This window comes from Macrotis lagotis, chromosome 1, assembly GCF_037893015.1.
Source record: "Macrotis lagotis isolate mMagLag1 chromosome 1, bilby.v1.9.chrom.fasta, whole genome shotgun sequence".
NCBI lineage: Eukaryota > Metazoa > Chordata > Mammalia > Peramelemorphia > Peramelidae > Macrotis > Macrotis lagotis.
In genome coordinates this window covers 365,985,805-366,008,591 of record NC_133658.1, presented here as the reverse complement: position 1 = coordinate 366,008,591, position 22,787 = coordinate 365,985,805, and the positions used below count along the sequence as shown (strand labels likewise).

The window sequence follows — 22,787 nt, the reverse complement described above, 5'->3', positions numbered from 1 at the left end:
TAGGTCTATAGTCTAACAATGTTTGTAAAGACCTGTCAGAACTAGGCTTCATTAGCATATTCTTCAAGATTCCAGGTACACTTAGAATGGCAAATATACTGCACATAGTAGTCTTAATGTTTTCTAAAAGTTTAGATTTTATTTGGGGCTGGGGAAGGGAAAAATAGTAACCAAATAGGTTAAAAGAATCCAGTGTACATTAACTAAAGCAACTAGAAATTACAATCTTCTTATTAATTAGTCCACCAATAAAAAGGCATCACTGGGGTCCTCTCCTGACTATTTAATAATCAAAAACAAAATAATACTTCTTACACAAAGAGTGTCAAACAATATAAAATATGAGGTAGAAGTTACAGCTTCCTGAAAAATAAAGAGACTCACTTCTCTAATATGTTGTTCTTCTTGTCAAACCATCTTGTTAATTTTTCTGTTGTGATAAAGTCAAGTATTAACACAAAGGAGTACATAGGGTAGTAAAGTTCATGACCACAAAGGGATTTTGTAACTTATATCCATAGCCATTTTCTATTTAGGTAATATAAACTAACTATTTGGTTATTTCTTTTCCATCAAAGTCACTTGGGAGTCTGCGCTGTGACAAGTTCAAGTGATAATTTTTAATCAATGCAAAACATATTTCCTGAATAAGCAAAATTTTGTTTCTAAGTTATTATTAACTGCTAGCACACTGCCTACTTAACAGCTAACATTTCTATATAGGGTTTTAATGTTTACAAAACACTTTCTTCACAACATTGTAAGACATGAATTCAGATGAATAAACTGAGGTTCACTGAGGTAAAGTGATCTGCTCAAGGTTACATGAAATCACTTAAAACTCAAGTCTTTTTTTCCCTCTGTTCAGAGCTCTTTTCATTGCACATAAAAGTATTTTTTAGCTTAGAATTCAAAGTTGTCTCACTATTGGACTCTTCCAACTGTATTTCAAAATAATTCTATCTACACTCTAAAATGAACTGTCATGTCCTTTCCTGTCTCAATACCTTGCTCACTCTATTTTCTATGCTTAGAATGTCCATCCTTTCCCTGATGAAATTCTACCCATCCTTTAAACCAAAGTTTTCCACAGACTTCTCTGGCAAATTTACAATGTCCAAAACTTTTAATCCCCAAAGGTCCTTATTTTCTTAGACCCACATATTTTTAAAATATGTTCATACGATCAAAGGTTTTAAAGATGATCTAGTCAAACTCCTCATGCAGATGAGGAAACCAAGAACCAGGCAGATCAAAGCTTGTATGAGTAGTTGGAAGAAGGGCTGAAAATCAAACCAAGGACAGCTAACTCTAACTTCAATGTTCTTTCTCCTAAAACCTGATTCCAAATCTCATTAATAATCCCTTCCCCTGCTCCACCTTCTACATGCATCTTTTAATTCTAAAAGCCAGGTTCTAGTCACCAATCTCAGATCCAGAAAGCCATTATGCTAAGGTCACAGAGGGGAGTCTGGTCAGTTTGGCATTTAGAGTCCTTTATAACCTGTCCCACCCTCTACAGTCTTCTTAGATCTGATATTCCTCACCTAATTCACATATTCTGCAATTCAGTATCACTGACCTCTCTGCTATTCCTCATTCCATCTCCCAAGTCTAGGCATTTTCAATAGTTGTTCCTCATGCATGGCATTATCCCTCATCTCCTCCAGATTTCCTTTAAACTCTAGCTAAGATTCTACTTTTTACAGGAAGCCTTTTCTGGTTCCCATTAATTATAGTCTTTCCTCCACTATTATTTCCATTTTATATAGTTTGGTTGTGTATAGTAGTTTGCATGATGTCTCCCCGCCTCAGACCTGAGCAGGAACTGTCTCTGATCTTTCTTTGTATCCTCAGGGCTACACATTTTTTAAAAAATAAAATGCTATAAAAAAGAAGGCCAACAGCAACTATCCTTTTGAGCATGGGGGCATAGACTTTTGTCTAACATACTGAAATTACAACTTTCAAAGATACACTTGCAGATTTTAAAAAATGTTTTGTGTAATATTACAATTGCAATAAAGTTTAAGTAACATAAAATATTGTAGGTGGCTTCAGTTTTTCCTATTAAATACAACCTAGTATTAAGTCTACTTCCAACTGCAATGACTTAATAGGAGTGACTCCTCTCCTGTAGCAGCCTGGGGACTGACTGACACACAAAATAGCTTAAATGGTTACTTCTCAGGAGGTGATTCATAAAGTCAACTGTAAGCCAGAGATAGTTATAATGTTCTTAGCCAAGAATCCTGAAAGCTCACATAAACAGAAACAAGAGGCAGATAAACAGCTACAGAATGTATTCCAAAAAAAGGTACAATAAATTTTTATGACTGGTAGACAAGTCAATATTTCTCGATATTTTTTGCTAGTGAAGAAGAGTTGGGATTGGAAATACTGCTTTGAAACCAGTTCAAATGTCATCTCTTCCAGTCTTCCCTAATCCCCCCAATTAGTAATGATAGGTTTAAGTCTTATTGTGTATTATCATCTCACCCAGACTATTTTAAAGGAATTTTTATTTTTAGCTTCTCTCCCCTCTCCAAACTATCCCAAAGCAGTCAAGAGAATATTCCTAAAGCAGAAACAGAAACATATTATTTTCCTAACAAAATTTATCAAAATGGTTCCATATCAAACCAAATGGTCCATAAAGTCTTTCAAGCTCTCATATTCTATGCTCAGATTCATTTTAGGGGCAGCTAGTGGTATAATAGAAGAAGCACCAGTTCTGGAGTCAGGAGTTAAAATCCAGTATCAGGTACATACAAGCTATGTAACCTAGGGAAACTCACTTAATTCCAACTGCTTTTATAATGGTTTTCAGAGCTATGACATGGCTACAATCGTTTTGTACATAAATACAAAATTGGTAAAGTCTAACATATAAAGATATAAAGAAAGCAAACCAATTCTTCACTACTAAAACACACTGAAACCACATCTAATTTATACATTTGGAATTATACCCTTTACTTAAAAATCAGCAGATAATTATGGAATTAGTATTTTATCCTTATCCTCCCCTCCTCTTTCTATGTACCATTTACCTATCGGCCATTTCACCAGAGTGAAATCACAAATGATGAAACAAAAGAGAAAAAGCACTATCCTTAGGAAGCAAGAAAAACAATTCTGACAATGACAGGTCTTGTGATCCTAAATAAATTATTTCAAATCATAGAATCTCTTTTTTATCCCAATGACACAGTGAGACTTTCTGAGGAGCAGCCTACCCAAATATGAAGTGGTTCATCACCAGTAAGCAGACCACTTGGCAATCTGTAAAATCATGAAAAAGCCAAAGGGGAAAAAACTGCCCTCAGTTCTGTGGGGCTCTCTTCTGATAGAAAACAGAGTAGAATTTGCTTAGCATCAGTTTTTAGACTATCTAAATTTTAATCTGGCTTTTAAGATTGTGAATACAAAAATCTTTCTCTAATGAACAATGAGAAAACTTACTCAGCAATAGCAGAAGGCAAATCATTTTAATTTTGACATGCTAACTATAAATGACACTTGAAGAAGGAAGGGAGATGTGACCAAGCAGAAGGATGGCTCATGGATTATTCTTGGAGAAGCCAAGAAAGGAAGTAGTGGAGTTGGTTTATTTTAAACTCCTCAAAGCAACAAGAATTACTTTGTGAAATTTCTGGTCATCTTAAATTGAAGTGCTCATGAGACATATTTGCCAAAAAATCTTCTTGAAAATAACTGCAACTTATGTACCAACATTGAAAGCAGAGGAAATTCTATGAAGAACTCTTTAAGATCCTGTAAGTTAATTTAAGATACACTTTGTGAAATCAGATGAGGAAGGTGAAAAATACAGTAGAAAGCACAGGTCAACAGTAAGGAATCAGAGAAGCCAAAGACTGATGACAAACAGAAGCTTCAAGCTTCTACATCATGAATACTTCTTCCAAAAAAAATTCCAGTAGGTACCAGATATGATGGACTTCAATTAACAAGAGAGAAAATGAAATTCATTATATTTTGACAGGAAGAGTCTCTTTGCTGACATGTAGTCCCTGAACAATCTATTTAAATACAGTCAGAACACTGACTTATTATAGAAAATATCATAACTGGTTAAAAAAATAGCTGAAATAGAGCATGCAAGTGAAACAATTCACTTCTGACAGATTTAAGCCAAGTTATTTGTAATTAAAAAATAGGTAATTCAGAGCAGAAATAGCATCAACACCTATTATAATTATCTTATAAAGAATTTTAACTAGTGTAAATCAATTTCCTTAAGGAGGTCAAACAAATCTAAAAAGCACATCAGTCAGCAAATACCTGACTTGCTTGCTAAGGAGCAATAGTATCCAAAGGCAACACCGATTTAAAATAGAAGTTCATAAAATCAAAATGAAAAGGATGACAAAAGATTATGAGCAATACTACCACATGAAACAGAGATGCTACAGAAGGAAAAACCAGTTTAACTAGAGCTTGGAAAGAATGAAAAGTAAGGTGACTCCAAAGATATAGCTAAATGAAAATGTTAGAAGGAAAACAAAAACAAAAGTGGCAAAGGTTTTTATAACAATCTTCATCCTCAAAGGAAGCCAAAATTACAATCCGAAATGTGCTTATAGAGGAAACAGAAATAGTATTAAAGAAAGCAAATATGGAAACAGTATTCTTATGGACCAAGTGTAACAAGAAAGAGAGAACATAATGGTGAGGATTTTAAATGGAAGAAATAGGAAGGAAGAAAAGATATGAGAGACATTGGGGAAAAAAATCTACAATCTTACAAAAACAAAAAAGGAGTTCATTAAAAGATTATCAGGAGCAGCTAAGTGGTGTAGTGTTTAATAAAGCACCAGCCCTGGAGTCAGAAATAAAAAAATATAATAAATAAACATATATAAATAAAATTTTTTTTTTACAAAAAGATTATCAATGACTGGCCTGTAATCCTACTTTTCCATCCATACAAAAAATTTTATGAGAATCATCTATATATTCAACAGGAAGGCTTTCACAAGTTCTAGTGCACCAGAACTATTACCATCATAAAATTTCCTTACAGATTAAGAGAATTCAAGATCTTATTGTGCTTACTATTGATTAATTATGAAAAAAGCATCTGAATCAACACAGAAAAACAGTGCCTTGAAGGCTCACTTCATTTATTAAAATATAAATATTTTGTTTTCCAATTATATACAACAGCAGTTTCTTCCTATCATTTTTTGATAAAATTTTGAATTTTACACATTTTTCCCCACCCTCCCTTCCCTCCCCCCTTCCCCTCCAAAGAAGACAGACTGATAATTAAAGTCTCACTTCTAACAATGTCTCCCTTTCCTAAATCAAAATTGCTCAAGATTGCTTGAAAGATATATCAGATTCAACAACCACAAACCATAAAATCAGGGAAGGTATAATATCAAGTGCCAAAAGAGGTATAATTCTATGATGGGAGCAAAATCTGTGGAGAAAAGGAATTCCTCGCAAACAACTTATAAGATTCTATAATGTTACTCTTTGTGTGATTGTGCTATTTGTTTTTTTTTTAATTTTTATTTAAGGCAATGGGGTTAAGTGACTTGTCCAAGGTCACACAGCTAGGCAATTATTAGGTGTCTAAGGCTGGATTTGAACTCAGGTCCTCCTGACTCCAAGGTCCATGCTCTATTCATTGCATCACCTAAGCTGTCACTCACTGCATCACCTAGCTGCCCCATCATTGTGCTATTTGCATCAAAACTCTGAAACACTACCATCTCCTAAAAACAGTCTGTAACTACTCCAAAAAGTTGTTCTCCTTCATGCCTGAAAATGATTCAAATGACATCACTTTGTTGAGGTTCTGATACAGACTATGGCTGATCAGACTAAAATGAGGTCAGAAGCTCCCACAGAAAGAGAACAAATAGTCTGTATAAACATTTGGAAAGGAGGGTTCTCTAAATGTGCACATCTCATGTTTCTTTGAAACTACTACAATTCTGGCTTTGCCTTTAAAGCACAGTGTCTTTTTTTAATATGGGGATGTCATGTTTGGTGTTTCTGTGCCATTGTCCCTCACATCTCACAATTAATTCCAAAAGCTCTTGAGTGATATCTTGAGCACATCCTTGTAGAAACATAGACAGAGGGTGTGACAATAAATTGATCATATTTTGATGATTTATTTTATGATTACTTTATGATTTAGTTCATGAGAGTTGCATTTCTATTGTGACAGCTGGAGGAAGTATACTTGAACAGAGGGTATAGGTACAAATTAATTATGATGGTGATAAAAGAAAGAAAGAAAATCTACCAAAATATTTCTGTCTTGAAACTTCTGAGAAATAAGAACAATAATGAAGAATTTGGGGGTCCAGAGGGAGCCAACTTACTAAGTATTCAAGTATTATTTTGAATTTAAATATTATTTATTAGTATTTTCTACATAAAGTTTGAGCAAATAGATGATCAAAAATAATAGCTGGGGCCGGCTAGGTGGTGCAGTAGATAGAGTACTGGCCCTGGAGTCAGGAGCATCTGAGTTCAAATACGGCCTCAGACACTTAATAATTACCTAGTTGTGTGGTCTTGGGCAATCCACTTAACTCCATTTGCCTTGCAAAAACCGAATAATAATAATAATAATAATAATAATAATAATAATAATAATAATAACTAAAATAAGGATTAGTAGATCATATGTGAATTTAGTTTATCTAAAGTCCACCACTTGCTAAAAGAATTTGAAGTTATCTATAAGTCACAAATGAATGGAAAAACTCAAGTCACAGAATTTCAAAGCTAGAGGCACTTCTGAAACAGGGTCAATATGTAGGTTTCCTGAAATTAAATTCAGTGCATTTTCACTAGTCAAATGCCTCTAGCTATATTTTAAGGGGCATCTAGAATATAATTTGAGCCTATACATCTAAAAATACTGCCACAGACTTAACATTTTGTCAGTTTATGTATCATGCAAAAGATGAAAATTCATGTTACAGTAAATGCACACAAAGAAAACTATAAAGAAACCCTGTTAAAATAAGCAGATTAATGAAATGAACCAGGATAGTCCAAGACAAATAAGCTTAAATTTTGAAAAAGGATATAACACACAGCTAGTTAATACTTTTACCCCTAAGGCATAATATGTCCTCAAATGAGAAACTGCATTAGACAAATATTTATCAATTGTTTATAATGTGTAGAGCACACTTTTCTAATCTCTGATACCTCTGGTGACCAGACTTTGGAAAGTGTCCAAAATAAGCTTAGGCATTACAAAATGTAGAGGTAAGCAAAACAAGGAAGTGTAGGCTAGATGATCATTTGTCAGATTATCGGACAAAAACAGATAGAATTCATGCTTCAAGTTGGCACAGAGTTAAATAATCTGTCAAGTCCCTTCTGACTATAAGATTCTTGATTTTAAGGCCACTCACATACTTTTACCTTCCATAACCATAGCTCCTCAACTCTATATTCCCAGTCATAACATCTTTCCTAAGTGCCAAATTCCTATTTCCAACTGAATATTATATGATAAATCCAAATATATGTCCTATCAGTACTTCAATATCCATATAACTAAACAGAACTCAATTCCTCCCTCTACTAGCTTCTCATACTCAACCAATATTTCTAAAATCAAATATGTCAAATGTGTAAAATATGTAATCTGTAACACTCCCAAAGCTGATCCATACAAGACTAAAATGTGAGTCAATAGAATAAAAGCAAAACAAAGATAATGTTAATATGTGGTTTCCTGTATCAATTCATGCCTGCAGTTTCTTATATACAGTTCAGCAGCCTGTTTTGACGCAAACCTCAAATTTAAACTTGACCCCACTTTTACACCTACCATAAAATTCCCTCAACTACCACTTCATACAACCTAAAACAAGAGGCTACTGGTCTCCCCTCTTCCAGACAAAAAACTGAAAGATGCTTAAATTATACATATCGGTGTATGATAATTGTGATATTGTAACCTTTTCAGTTTGATATAAAAATTATGATGACAGATTATATGGGTGTTACAGTGAGGCAAAAGTTCATGTGAAAAAGATCAATGTGTTTTAGGTCTAAAAACTCATTGTAGGAGGCCAACAAGATCTTATGCAAAGTCAACACAAGCATACTACAAAATCATGATGACTATGAGCAGGTTTATCTCAAAGAAAAAAAATTCAGCACTAAGTAATAGAGGAAAAACATATAAAAACTTTAGGGATACCCAGTTCAACTAGATCATCCTTATAGCAATTATAAATGAAACAAGGACAAGTAGATATGCTGTGGAAAAAATTTACACCATTCCTAAAGTGATCTATTCTTATCATCAATGACAATGAAATCATCAAAGTTGGAGTCTATTATATTAATAATCAATATTTTACATAATAAAGAAGAAATATTACTTCAAAAGAAGCAATCAGGATCAACAGCTGGACCTCACAAGAGATGAAATCATTGCTGTTATACAATTTGAAAGGAAGACAGGGATTAATTTTCAAGATTTCTAATAGACATTTCCAAAGGGATGGGATTTGGGTTTTTGGGGGAGACTTCTGAGAAGATATGTAACAGCTCTAATCTGCTCACTTTATCAATACTCATATCAAGGATATACCTGATGAAAACATGAGACAGGTACAATCAGATTTCAGATAACTTTCTACCAAAAAACAAGTCTTCATTTACACAAATGCCTACAGAAAATGATTTTCTGATAACGATTTTGTGTGTGTGTATGTGTGTGTGTGTGTGTACACCCACACCCTCACAAACACACACACGTAACATATATAAATAAAATGTGGCCTTGAAGTTTCTTTTCTAACAAACTTTCTCATATATATATAGTCAGTTCTGGGGTGGCCAGGTGGCACAGTGGATAGAACACTGGCCTTGGAGTCAGGAGTACCTGAGTTCAAATCCAGCCTCAGATACTTAATAATTACCTAGCTCTGTGGCCTTGGGCAAGCCACTTAACTCCATTGCCTTGCAAAAAAAAAAAAAAAAAAAAACACAAACCTGAATATAGGCAGTTCTGTTATAATGTCTGTTTTGAAAATGAAAATTTGTTCCAATCTAATTTATACATTAGGAAACAATTTGAGAACTTGAATTCTGAGTTTACATTAAGATTTCATCTTAGGGGCGGAGCCAAGATGGCAACAAGAAGGGATCAAGGCTTAGGAGCTCTCTGATAAAACTCATAAGCTAAGAACTCTAACTATCGAGAGACAGAAGCCACAAAGGGACCCATTGAGGCAGTTCTCCTACTCAAGGTAACCTGGAAAAGAGCACAAAGGCTCTGCTCCCCAGGGTCGGAGGGGCGGCCCGCCAGAGGGGTAGCCTGCCAGAGCCAAAGAACTTCAGCCTCCCGGAGGCAGCACCAAGGCGCTGGGAGTCACAGCTCACAGCGGCGGGGGAGTCTCCTGAGCTGCACCCCGAGGAGCACCGGGCGCAAAGTTGGGGAACAGCAGGAGAGCAGCACCTGGAGCCCAGCCCTCAGGGCACACAGCAAGCAGCTTGGTCTTTCTGCAGCCCAGATAGGGAAACAGAAGCAGGTGGAGCCAGTAAGCAGGAGTCCCCAGGGCATGAGCCCATTGAGCTGAGGTAGGGGAGTGAAGAGAGACTGCAGAGTTCTGTCCTCTGCCTCTGGAACAGGACTTTGGGGCTCTGACCACATTCAGATCCTGATCGCAGTCTAGGCCCCCCCCATAGAACAGCAGGGCCCCCCCCCCCACCTCAGCCCCATGGCAGAGGGGGACGCTTATGGTCATTCACAGACCAGGAGGGAGGACAGAGCCTCACACACTGAGACCCTTGTGGGAGTGTCCCAAAAGCTCAGGAATCACCCCAAAACCAGGCCCAGACTGGGAAAATGAGCAAGCAGAGAAACAAGAGGAAGACCATTGAGAAATATTTGGCATATGAGCCCAAGAAGGATCAAAATACTCAGTCTGAAGATGAGGAAGCACAAGCTCCTGCATCTAGAGACTCCAAGAAAAACAGAAATTGGGTTCAGGCTATGACAGAGCTCAAAAAAGACTTTGAAAATCAAATGAGGGAGTTGGAAGAAAAACTGGGAAAAGAAAGGAGAGAGATGCAGGAAAAACATGAAAATGAAGTCAGCAGCTTAGTCAAGGAAATCCAAAAAAATGCTGAAGAAAATAGCATGCTAAAAACCAGCTTAGGTCAAATGGATAAAACAGTTCAAAAAGTTATTGAGGAGAAGAATGCTTTAAAAAGCAAAATTGGCCAGATGGAAAAAGAGATAAGAAAACTCTGAGGAGAACAAATCCTTCAGACAAAGAATAGAATTCAGGGAGATTGATGAATTTACCAGAAATCAGGAATCAATACTTGAAAACCAAAAAAATGAAAAATTAGAAGAAAATGTGAAATATCTCATTGAAAAAACAACTGATATGGAAAACAGACTTAGGAAAGATAATTTGAAAATTATAGGAATACCTGAAACTCATGATCAGGAAAAGAGCCTTGCCAGCATTTTCAAAGAATTACTACAGGAAAATTGCCCTGATATTCTAGAAGGAGAGGGCAAAATAGAAATGGAGAGAATCCACCGATCCCCCCGAGAAAGAGATCCCAAAAAACCAACCCCCAGGAATATTATAGCCAAGTTCCAGAACTCCCAAGTCAAAGAGAAAATATTACAAGCAGCCAGAAGGAAACAGTTCAAATATCGTGGATCACACAGGACTTAGCAGCAACTACATTGGAAGCTTGTAGGGCTTGGAATACAATATACCGGAAGGTAAAAGAGCTTAGAATGCAGCCAAGAATGAACTACCCAGCAAGGCTGAATGTCCTCTTCCAGGGAAAAAGATGGACTTTCAATGAACCAGGGGAATTTCAAATGTTCCTTCTGGAATGGCCAGAACTGAACAGAAGGTTTGATCTTCAGATACAGGACTCAGGTGAAGCATGGAGATTGGAGGAGAGGAGGGAAATATGAGGGACTTAATGAGGATGAACTGCATGTATTCCTGCATAGAAAAATGACACTGATAATACTCATATGAAACTTCTCAGTTAATAGAGCAGGTAGAGGGAGCTTTTATAGTTGAAGCACAGGAGAAAGCTGAATTCGAAGATAAAATATGGTGTAAAAATGGAGTCAATAGAAAAAAGGGAAATGAAATGGGAAAAAGAAAAAGGAGAGGGGGAATATTCCAAGATATTTCACATAATAAGATTTTTTTTATTACAATGAGCTATTGCAATGATATGGAAGGGGGGAGGCAAGGGGGAATGAGGGAACCTTTGCTCTCATCAGAGATGGCTCAGAGAGGAAACAGCATATATACTCAATGGGGTATAGACATCTGGAGTAAGAAGGAGGGGCGAGCAGGCGGAAGGGGTGGGGATGTGAATAAAGGAGGAGATGATGGACCATGGGGGGAGAGTGGTCACATATAACACATTTTCTTTTTTACTTCTTGCAAGGGGCTGGGATTCGAAGGCCTGTTCAGGACAATAGGGCCAGGTGGATTCTGGGCCTAAGGGGTGGTATGAGGGCTCAGGGCTTCTTGGCCCCAGGACCAGGGATCTGTCTGCTGCACCACTCAGCAACCCTACAGCAGAGTCAGAGTGAAAGGAGAGAAAAAATATAGTACATGGTAGTGGAGAAATAAGAAAAGAGGGAGTTGCCATCAGCAATGGCAACATTGGAAAAATATGGAACTTTTGTGATGGACTTATCATAAAGAATGTGATCCACCCATGTGACAGAGTTGTTGGTGTTGGAACAAAGACTGAAGCACAGGAGGGGCGGAGCCAAGATGGCAACATGAAGGGATCTGAGTCTTAGGAGCTCTCTGATAAAAACTCATAAACTAAGGACTCTAAACTTTCGAGAGATAGAACCCACAAAGGGACCCAGTGAGGCAGTTCTACTACTCAAGGTAACCTGGAAAAGAGCAGAAAGGCTCTGCTTCCCCGGGGCGGAGGGACAGCCCGCCAGAGGGGTGGCCCGCCAGAGCCAAAGAACTTCAGCCTCCCAGAGGCAGCCCCAGGGCACTGGGAACCTCAGCTCACAGCAGTGGGGGAGTCTCCTGAACTGTACCCCGGGGAGCACCTGCACAAAGTGGGGGAACAGCAGGTGACCAAGGCCAGAGCAAGCACATGGAGCCCAGCCCTCAGGGCACACAGCCAGCAGCCTGGTCTTTTCACAGCCTAGACCAGGAAACAGAAGCAGGTGGAGCAGGTAAGCAGGAGCCCCCAGGGCATGAGCCCATTGAGTTGAGGGAGGGGAGTGAAGAGAGACTGCAGAGCTCTGTCCTCTGCCCCTGGAACAGGACTCTGGGGCTCTGACCACATTCAGATCCTGATCACAGTCTAGGCCCCCCCCATAGAACAGCAGCCCCCCCCCCCACCTCAGCCCCGTGGCAGAGGGGGGGGCGCTTATGGTCATTCACAGACCAGGAGGGAGGACAGAACCTCACACACTGAGACCCTTGTGGGAGTGTCCCAAAAGCTCAGGAAGCACCCCAAAAAACAGGCTTAGGCTGGGAAAATGAACAAAGAAACAAGAGGAAGACCATTGAGAAATATTTTGCAACTGAGCCCAAGAAGGATCAAAACACTCAGTCTGAAGATGAGGAAGCACAAGCTCCTGCATCTAAAGACTCCAAGAAAAACAGAAATTGGGCTCAGGCTATGATAGAGCTCAAAAAAAGACTTTGAAAATCAAATGAGGGAGTTGGAAGAAAAACTGAGAAAAGAAAGGAGAGAGATGCAGGAAAAACATGAAAATGAAGTCAGCAGCTTAGTCAAGGAAATCCAAAAAAATGCTGAAGAAAATAGCAGGCTAAAAACCAGCTTAGGTCAAATGGATAAAACAGTTCAAAAAGTTATTGAGGAGAAGAATGCTTTAAAAAGCAAAATTGGCCAGATGGAAAAAGAGGTAAGAAAACTCTCTGAGGAGAACAAATCCTTCAGACAAAGAATAGAATTCAGGGAGATTGATGAATTTACCAGAAATCAGGAATCAATACTTCAAAACCAAAAAAAATGAAAAATTAGAAGAAAATGTGAAATATCTCATTGAAAAAACAACTGATATGGAAAACAGACTTAGGAAAGATAATTTGAAAATTATTGGAATACCTGAAAGTCATGATCAGGAAAAGAGCCTTGACATCATTTTCAAAGAATTACTACAGGAAAATTGCCCTGATATTCTAGAAGCAAAGGGCAAAATAGAAAGGGAGAAAATCCACCGATCCCCCCGAGAAAGAGATCCCAAAAAACCAACCCCCAGGAATATTATAGCCAAGTTCCAGAACTCCCAAGTCAAAGAGAAAATATTACAAACAGCCAGAAGGACACCATTCAAATATCATGGAGCTGCAGTCAGGATCACACAGGACTTAGCAGCAATTACATTGGAAGCTCGTAGGGCTTGGAATACAATATACCGGAAGGCAAAAGAGCTTAGAATGCAGCCAAGAATGAACTACCCAGCAAGGCTGAATGTCCTCTTCCAGGGAAAAAGATGGACTTTCAATGAACCAGGGGAATTTCAAATGTTCCTTTTGGAATGGCCAGAGCTGAACAGAAGGTTTGATCTTCAGATACAGGACTCAGGTGAAGCATGAAGATTGGAGGAGAGGGGGGAAATATGAGGGACTTTATGAGGATGAACTGCATGTATAGAAAAAATGATACTGATAATATTCATATGAACGATCTCAGTTAATAGAGCAAGTAGAGGGAGCTTTTATAGTTGAAGCACAGGAGAAAGCTGAAGTTGACGATAAAAATATGGTGTAAAAATGGAGTCAATAAGATAAAAAGGGAAATGGAATGGGAGAAAGAAAAAGGAGAGGGGGAATAGTCCAAGCTATTTAACATAATAAGATTTTTTTTTTATTACAATGAGCTATTGCAATGATATGGAAGGTGGGAGGCAAGGGGCAATGAGGGAACCTTTGCTCTCATCAGAGATGGCTAGGAGAGGAAACAGCAAATATACTCAATGGGGTATAGACAACTGGAGTAAGAAGGAGGGGGGGAGCAGGGGGAAGGGGTGGGGATGTGAATAAAGAAGAAGAGGATGGACCATGGGGAGACAGTGGTCAGATATAACATTTTCTTTTTTTTACTTCTTGCAAGGGGCTGGGATTGGATGGCCTGCTCAGGACCATGGGGCCAGGTGGATTCTGGGCCTAAGGGGTGGTATGGGGGCTCAGGGCTTCTTGGCCCCAGGACCAGGGATCTGTCTGCTGCAGCACTCAGTGACCCTACAGCAGAGTCAGAGTGAAAGGAGAGAGAAAATATAGTACATGGTAGTGGAGAAATAAGAAAGGAGGGAGTTGCGATCAGCAATAGCAACGTTGGAAAAATATGGAAGTAACTTTTTTGATGGACTTATCATAAAGAATGTGATCCACTCACGACAGAGTTGATGGTGTTGGAACAAAGACTGAAACACATTTTTTGTTATTATTATTTGGGGGAGGGTGCAGGGCAAGTGGGGCTGGGTGGCCTGCCTGGGGCCACATAGCAGGGTGATCATTGGGTGTCTGGGGCCGGATTCGGACCCAGGTGCTCCTGGCTCAAGGGCCAATGCTCTGTCTGCCACCCAGCCACCCCTACTATTATTACTATTTTATTTTATTTTGGGTCTTTATTTTTTCTTCTTTTTGGTTTTTGCAGGGCAGTGGGGATCGGTTGGCTTGCATGTCACATGGCTGGGTGATTATTGGGTTTACGAGGCTGGATATGGACTTGGGTGCTCGTGGCTCCAGGGCTGGTGCTTCGTCCATTGCACCACCTGGCCATACCTACAATTATTATTATTTTTTTTAATTTTAATTTTTTTCTCCCCCCTTTACTTTTTTGCCCAAGCAAGTCTATCTATATTCATGGGGGGAGGGGTATTTTGTTTACTTGTAAACAAGTATATTTTATTAATGTAAAGAAAAACATTTGTACAAAATGAGAATAAAAAATAAATTAAAAAAAAATAAGGATGACCAAAAAATAGGAAATCAGTATTGAAAAGGACCGTGAGGGGGCAGCTAGGTGGCATAGTGGATAAAGCACCAGCCCTGGAGTCAGGAGTATCTGGGTTCAAATCTGGTCTCAGACACTTAATAATTATCTAGCTGTGTGGCCTTGGGGAAGCCACTTAACCCCGTTTGCCTTGCAAAAACCTAAAAATAAAAAAGGACCGTGGAAAGACAGGAATACTGAAAATTTTTTTGGTATTGTGAAATGATCTAACCTTTCTGGATCTTGGCATGGTTACATAAATAAAGGAACTAAATTATCAAAAAAAAAAAAAAGACTGAAGCACATTTTTTGTTATTATATTTGGGGGAGGGTGCAGGGCAAGTGGGGCTCGGTGGCCTGCCTGGGGCCACATAGCAGGGTGATCTTTGGGTGTCTGGGGCTGGATTTGGACCCAGGTGCTCCTGGCTCAAGGACCAATGCTCTGTCTGCCACCCAGCCACCCCTACTATTATTACTATTTTATTTTATTTTGGGTCTTTTTTTTTTCTTCTTTTTGGTTTTTGTAGAGCAGTGGGGATCGGGTGGCTTGCATGTCACACGGCTGGGTGATTGTTGGGTTTACGAGGTTGGATATGGGCTCTGGTACTCAGGGCTCCAAGGCTGGTGCTTCGTTCATTGCGCCACCTGGCCATACCTACAATTATTACTATTTTTTTTTAATTTTAATTTTTTTTCTCTCCCCTTTACTTTTTTCACCCAAGCAAGTCTATCTATATTCATGGGGGGGAGGGGTATTTTGTTTACTTGTAAACAAGAATATTTTATTAATGTAAAAAAAATTTGTACAAAATGAGAATAAAAAAAATTTTTTTAAAAGACCTACTAATTGTTTCCATTAAGTAAAGTATTTGTGAACTAAAAAAATGTTTAAAACAGAAAGAGTTGCAATGAAAAAAAAAAAGATTTCATCTTAGAAGAACAATAAGAACATTATAAAAACGGTATTAATTCACAAACTGCAATCCTGCCAAAGTACACTTCCAAAAAACAAACTTCTGGTATTTTTCATAATAAAATGCTTATTTATAACATATCTTTTGGTACAATAGGAGCTGTGGGCATCATGAATTTAGGTAGGCCTCTCAGCTTGGTAGAATTGGGTGCTGGACACGTAGCAGCCTGAGACACCACCACTATTTGCTATAGTATGTCTATTATTTCTTACCAATTACACATGCATAAAACTGTGCTACTATTTACTTTGAGTGCTTTACTTTTTTTTCTTAATGTTATTAATGAAATTTTTGAGAGGTGCTTCTCTATCCCCATTTTCCCATAAGTTCTGTATTTTTATTGCATGATTTGACCTAGTATAGGCATATAAGCTATGTTGTTCTGTATTGCTGTAGCAGAACTGACTATTAAAATTATCAAATTATTCACACAAGTCAACAAGAAGGGTAATTTCTATAACTTCTGATTATGAGCACAAAGTAAAAATAAAAAGGTGATAGTGATGATCAGTATCATGGAGATAAAGTCAAAACTGACATGAAATTCTCTAAGTTTCTTTCTGTAGATGACATTGTACAGACTACAAAAAGTATTAAAACACTTAAGAATTGCTTCAATGGGATACTCATTCAAAAAACATCAGTTAATATACATTGAAAAAATTTAAGCTTATAAAGAATATATATTAACCACATTATAACACCTAGAGGGCTAGGCATCTGCCTAAATTAGTTAAATTAGTCCATTAGTACACATGTTAAAAGACACAAGGGATGGACAAGAGTAGAAAATGAAGAGGGTAGGTTAGACTGGATTTGGATAAATTGTATAGTTCAATAATCCTAAATTTTCCCATGATGTGAGAACATCTAAATTACAGATGATTGCAAGGGCAATGGAAACAACTGATGTTTAGAGTGTTTAAAGTGTATTATCCAGTCTCATAAACAACCATGAAGTAGAGATTACCGTCATTATCTCTACTTTACAGATGAAGAAACAGGCTCAGAAGTAAAAATGCCCAGGACTATACAACTAAATGACAAGAGATTCCATTCCAGACCTAGACCCCCAGTGTGGTCTTCAAGTACCCTAATCATGCTGCTTCTCTGAAAGACCAATGGTATTATTTAAGGATGATGATGTTTTGTCATTCATTCTCAAAGAAGATCAAGACATCAGGAAGTGATATCATAACAAGCACATGAATTGGATTTGAGCGAAAGGGTGTTATGCCAAGTCACCAGCATCCCTTTCTCCTCCAGAGCATCTGGATCCAGTGGTCAGATATAAATCAGGACAACTGGAGATGGCTCTGCATATGAGGCAGTTAGGGTTAAGTATCTTGCCCAAAGTCACACAACTAGTAAGGCTAAGGCTAGATTCAAACTCCCCCATCTACCTGACTCCAAGGTCAGTGCTATTCCTTGCAATACCTAGCTGCCCATGTTTAAGGAAGTGACATTACCAAGGACTTGTAAATAGTAAGTGACATGAAGACCAAGCATACAGGAAAACAAGAGAAATTTAAAGAGAAAAATGGATAGCCTGAATGATACCCTGGAATCCACAAAATAGAAAAAGATGTAGAGAATAACAAGGCAAGCTGATGTGGTACATGGAAAACCCACACTGATGTGATGATCCATTAAAGAATGATTCAAAAGAAGAAAGGGACTAATCCCAACACAGCATGTACTGCTCAGAACCCTCTCTGCAGTCATCTGCACAATTCTGGGGAACTGTTTCAAGAGTAATCTTGGGGGCGGCTAGGTGGTGTAGTGGATAAAGCACCGGCCTTGGAGTCAGGAGTACCTGGGTTCAAATCCGGTCTCAGACACTTAATAATTACCTAGCTGTGTGGCCTTGGGCAAGCCACTTAACTCCATTTGCCTTGCTAAAAAAAAAAAAAAAAAAAGTAATCTTGAGAAACTGACATGCATCCAGAAGAAGGGACCAAGGATGATAGAGAAACTGGAAACTGCTATATGAGATCAACTGGATAAACTGAGAAACCTTAGAGGCGAGGTAAGAAGCTGTGCTGTGGAAGGGAGATTAGGCTAGTTCTACCTGGCCTCAGGAGGCATAATCAGAAGCAATGGGTGCAAGTTACAGGGATGCAGATTTTATTGATATGAGGGAAAAAACCTTATCAAATATACCTATCCAAAAGTGAAATGCCCTCCCCAAGAAGTGGTGGTTTTCCTAATATGAGATATCTTCAAGTAGAATAGAAAAAGATGGGCAAACACCTTTCAGGGATATTTTAAAAGGGACTGAAGTTAGAACTAGATTACCACAGAAATCACTTCCAACAGAGAATCTTCAGCATCTTCTATGTTACAACACATTAAAGATCTCCCTCAGGAGCTTTTTGGGTATCTTTGTCCCTGAAATAAATAGTCCCACACTGTGTGTCCTGAGTTTGTACAGCTTTTTATTGCAGTCTACCAGCAGCTTCCATTTGCTATTTGTAAGCATTAATCAAAGCTGTCAGCATGCTTACTTCTAGCAACAGTCTTCATTCTCCCCCTTATTTCTTACCCTCCAACTTTCAGTACTTTTCCCTTCTAATCTTCTGCTTCTAATATGCTATACCCTATGAAAGCAGGTAACTGAGCTTACAAGAACACTGTCTACCATAATATTAAGTGCTGAGTAAGGACTATATGGTGATTACTTCAGAGGAAAAGTGGTATGTCTGGGGACCCTTTTCTAATTTCTCTCTGGTGTTTAGCCAGATCCCAGACTAGTGAGAGACTGCTAAGCTTATTTTGCTGATTAAAATAATTTTATTCTCTAAAACAAAGATTGTACGCCTTGTCACAAGTCATTTGGTAAATCACTTCTTTCAGTTTGATCACTAATCCTAATTAATTATCCTTTGTCTTCATTGAGTCATTTTAGTGTCCTCTTTTCTTCCCACCCGCATCTGATTATAAATAAAGCCTTCTGCCCTCCAACTACTGCATAAAGACTATCCATTGGCTTATGTAAAAGGTTTTCCTCATTATGTAATCATAGCGCAAACCTAATACTGCAAAAAAGGGCACAACTTGAATTCAAAAGTCCTGGATTCAAATTCTGAGCCTATGAATTTCCCAGTATGATGTGAAGAAAATCAACTGCCTTATCTGAATCTGTTTCCTCTATTAAAATAGAAATTGGACTAAATGAAAGCTAATAATCCTTCCAACTTTCAAATGGTATGATTAGGCTCCTATCAACCAAAATGGAAAAAAGGCCTTCACCAAAAGAAAATCAATAGAAAGCAATGTACTTATGAAATGCCCACAAATTGTTCCCTTTGAGCTAGCATCAGAAGCACAAACCTTATCAGTCCAACTCCAGCCCAAATTTTCTCCCCACATCTAATTTCTTCAAAATCTAATTCTATGGTTTGGGGGGCAGGGTGTTATGTGTATTTTTCCTTGCACAGATCCATCATTTCAGATATACGACCCATATTCAAGGAAAGATTAGATTGAGAAAAAAATAGAATTATAATTTGTTCAGATACTTGTCACTGCAGACCTTCAAAAGATATAGTTTAAACTTTCTTAAGGACTGAAATTATAATATTCTCTACTACAAACTCTGCCTTTTTTTATAACTAAACATAAATCTGTGATAGTCTCTTCTGAAGACCTCCATCAACTTGAAGAGATCGACATTCGTACATATACTGCTTCTAATATCCCAACTGCTGTTGTTCATTCATACCCTATCTCCCTCTTTTCATCCTCAGCATGACCTCTAAATCTTTCAAGTCCTTAAGAAAGGGAATCAAAATCCAAATGAGATGTTAAGTTTGTATCTAGCTTTCCTCAACATTAAAGTACCAGGGCTAGATAAATTCTAGTCCTACATACTGAAAAAAATCAGGCTTGGAGATGGACAAGTGGTTTCTCAATTTAACAAAAGGGGAAAATTTGTTGTTCAAGAAAACTGGGTTTAGAAGTACTATTTCTGTGATAATGGAATGCTCACATTTTAGGTTCTAATGGGAACATGTCTTACTCTTCACTTGACTATAAAACAAGTCTCTTCCACAACATAATTTTTCTTCCTACTTTCTTTGGAAACTGAAATTATCCTCCTATTGAGTTGAAAAAAACCTTTTTCATTCTGCTATTTCAAATTTTTTTTCCTTCTTTCAAGGATCATATCAACTATCCATAGACTCATATCCTGCTAACTTATAAACTGTAAAATTAATATTCTATTGTAAAATTAATAATGAGTGCTCATATTTATAGAGCTCTTATATTTTACAAAGCACTTTTCCCCACAACCATGTCAAGATGCTCTACTGCCATTTCTCCTAATTCTCTTTCATTCTTAAAATGGCTCATAAGGTAATAGGATTTAGAGCCAAAGGATTAACAAGTATAACATCCTTATTTTACAAATAAGGACTATGAATTCCAGAAAAGACAAATGACTTACCTGTGCTTATTGTATTAGAGCTAGGAATTCAAGTCTAGGTCCTCTTAAAATGCATTCCCTCTTCTACAATATCAGTTCAACCTAAAACTTCTGTGGAGAGAACACCTCCTCCTTCCTTAATGTTTTTGAGCATCTTGAGATCTTGAGGTACACTCTTACCTTAATATCATCCATTCTCAACTTCCTCAATTCAATACTCCCTATTTCACATGACAATTCCTCAGGTTTGCCTATCTTATATCAGTATGAACACTTCAAAATTTAGAAGCAACCAAATATATAGTTCAACTAGTGAATTTGGAAATTCCAGATACTTGACAATCCAACTCTTTGTCTTTTCCTGTACTAAAAAGGACTGAGCTTATTCCTATATCCTAGCAGTACTCTCCAATTGAAAAAGGGTTTAGAAAATGATTACCTGTATAAAAGAATAAAACTGGAACCAATGAGTAGAAATTACATAAAAAAAGTTAAAGCCCAATACAAGAATCTCCTAAAATTAGAATAATATAAAAATGCAATGAGCTGTCTTGAAGGCACTTGGGCTCATCATCTCTGTAAGCTTCCAAGTTGAGGGTATATGAGCAACCATTTGTCACAGAGGTTGTTATTGGGGTGAATAACATTTAGTTCCACTTAGATCCCTGATCTCTTCAATAAATTCTCTTTAAAAATGAACCAACTAAATCTTATTGTCTACTGGCTATTAAATTTTTGCCTTTTTTTCCAGTTTATTAGAACACCACCAAGTCCAAAATCAGCACCACTAGACTTATTCTTTAGCACTCATCAACACAGGCGTTCCTTCAGTTTACAATTTTATAATGGAGAAGGATAACTAAGGGCCCTTGAAGTTGTAAGCTTCCAGAGCTTGTTTATAACAGCTGTTAATGGGCAAGCATTATACGAATAGTGCCCATTATTAATATTAGTATCTGTAAATAAGGATTTCTAAGGTATTTAATATAAACCCTGTCTAGTAAGACAGAAATAACTACAAAATAATAGACTGTAGTGACTAAATTATCATAGGAATTTAAAGGATAAAAATATGACTTCTTTCTCACGATTACCAGGAGATGGTATTTGAACTAGACCTTAAGGAAAGGTTAAAATTTCAACGAATGAAATTGTCAGTCAACGAAGAAGTTCATTGAACATCAATCGTTGAAGAGACCTCCGAGACCATCGAGCTTAGTATTTAGTAATCTGTTCCATGCAAGGCAGAGGAAAGTTCTTGGCAAAAGTTTCAAGGCTTGGTTTGTTTTTAATCAAGATGAAATGACGTATTTTTTTTTAAATCTCAGGTATGACACGTTTTCGTAATCCTGCTGCCAGTGATCCTCAATCCATTGATCCTAGGGCTCGGTCTCATTCCTCAGCCACCTTTTCTGTCCTCTTCATCTTTGCAAGCCGTAGGCCCCCCTCGGTGTCCCAGCCACCCGAGTCTCCGCCCTTCTCCCATCTGTGTCTCCTACTCTCCAAGACCCCTCCCGGCCACGCAGGAGTCCTGGTGCCTCTGCCCGCTGGTGCCACTGCCCGCTGGTGCCACTGCCCGCTGCCGCCACCCGCCTGTTCCTCGGCTGTCAGCGCCCTTTCCCCACCTGGGTCCCCGAGGCCGCCCTCTGTCTTCTGCCCCCCCCCCGCAACCCCGCTTCCGTCCGCCGAGTGTCTCGGACACTCAGGCCAAGGGAGACCCCGGCGCGCCCTCTCCCCACCCGTGACAGCTGGGCTCCCCTCCCCCATTACCGGGAGCCCGGAGGCCGAGGCTGCGGCGGAGGCTGCGCGGCGCTGGGCCCGCGGGAGAACCATGTTCCGGCTCCGGGGCTGCGGCTGCTTCTGTGGGGGAGACACAAGAAGAGACGCGGGCTCAGCAGGGGCGCCACCGCCCTGCCACGCCCGGACCCGGGGTCTCCGGCGGCTCGGCCGGTGCCTCACCTGCCCGGCGGCCTCCTGTCTGTTATTGTGGCTCGGGAAGGGGGAGGGAGAGAGAACCCCCCGGCAAACACTTCCGGCTCCCCTGCCGCGCCGCTTCCTTTTCCGCCCCTGCCCAAGACTACTTCCGGGGCGGGGTAACCTGGGCTGCCATGTCAGGAGTGGCTTGGCGAGGTGAAGGCGAAGACTCCATGTTGAGTGTGGTGGATAGCCTGGGGAAGGATGTTAGTCCATAGGAGCCGCGGGCTTCGGTTTTGTACATCTGTAAAACGGAGAAGTCCACCCGAGGAGATGGGGGGGCCTGACCCACCCTATCATTCTTCTCCTAAAGCGAGGGCTTGGGCCACAGGGGCGCCCAGGCCCCTCCAGCTGTGCCGCCCAGGCCCCTCCAGCTGTGCCGCCCAGGCCCCTCCAGCTGT

General features: G+C 39.0%; 1 protein-coding gene across 1 annotated transcript in view; it reads right to left on the bottom strand.

Annotated features, from left to right (window-relative positions):
• FBXO38 (F-box protein 38) overlaps nucleotides 1-22,453 on the bottom strand; it is a 123,461-nt gene extending 101,008 nt beyond the window's left edge. The window contains exons 1-2 of the mRNA XM_074212360.1: nucleotides 22,372-22,453; nucleotides 22,183-22,272 (exon numbers count right to left, since the gene is read on the bottom strand). The gene's annotated coding sequence lies outside the window, so the exon portion shown is untranslated. The remainder of the gene's footprint in view (nucleotides 1-22,182; nucleotides 22,273-22,371) is intronic.
• Between the last annotated feature and the right edge of the window lie 334 nt (nucleotides 22,454-22,787).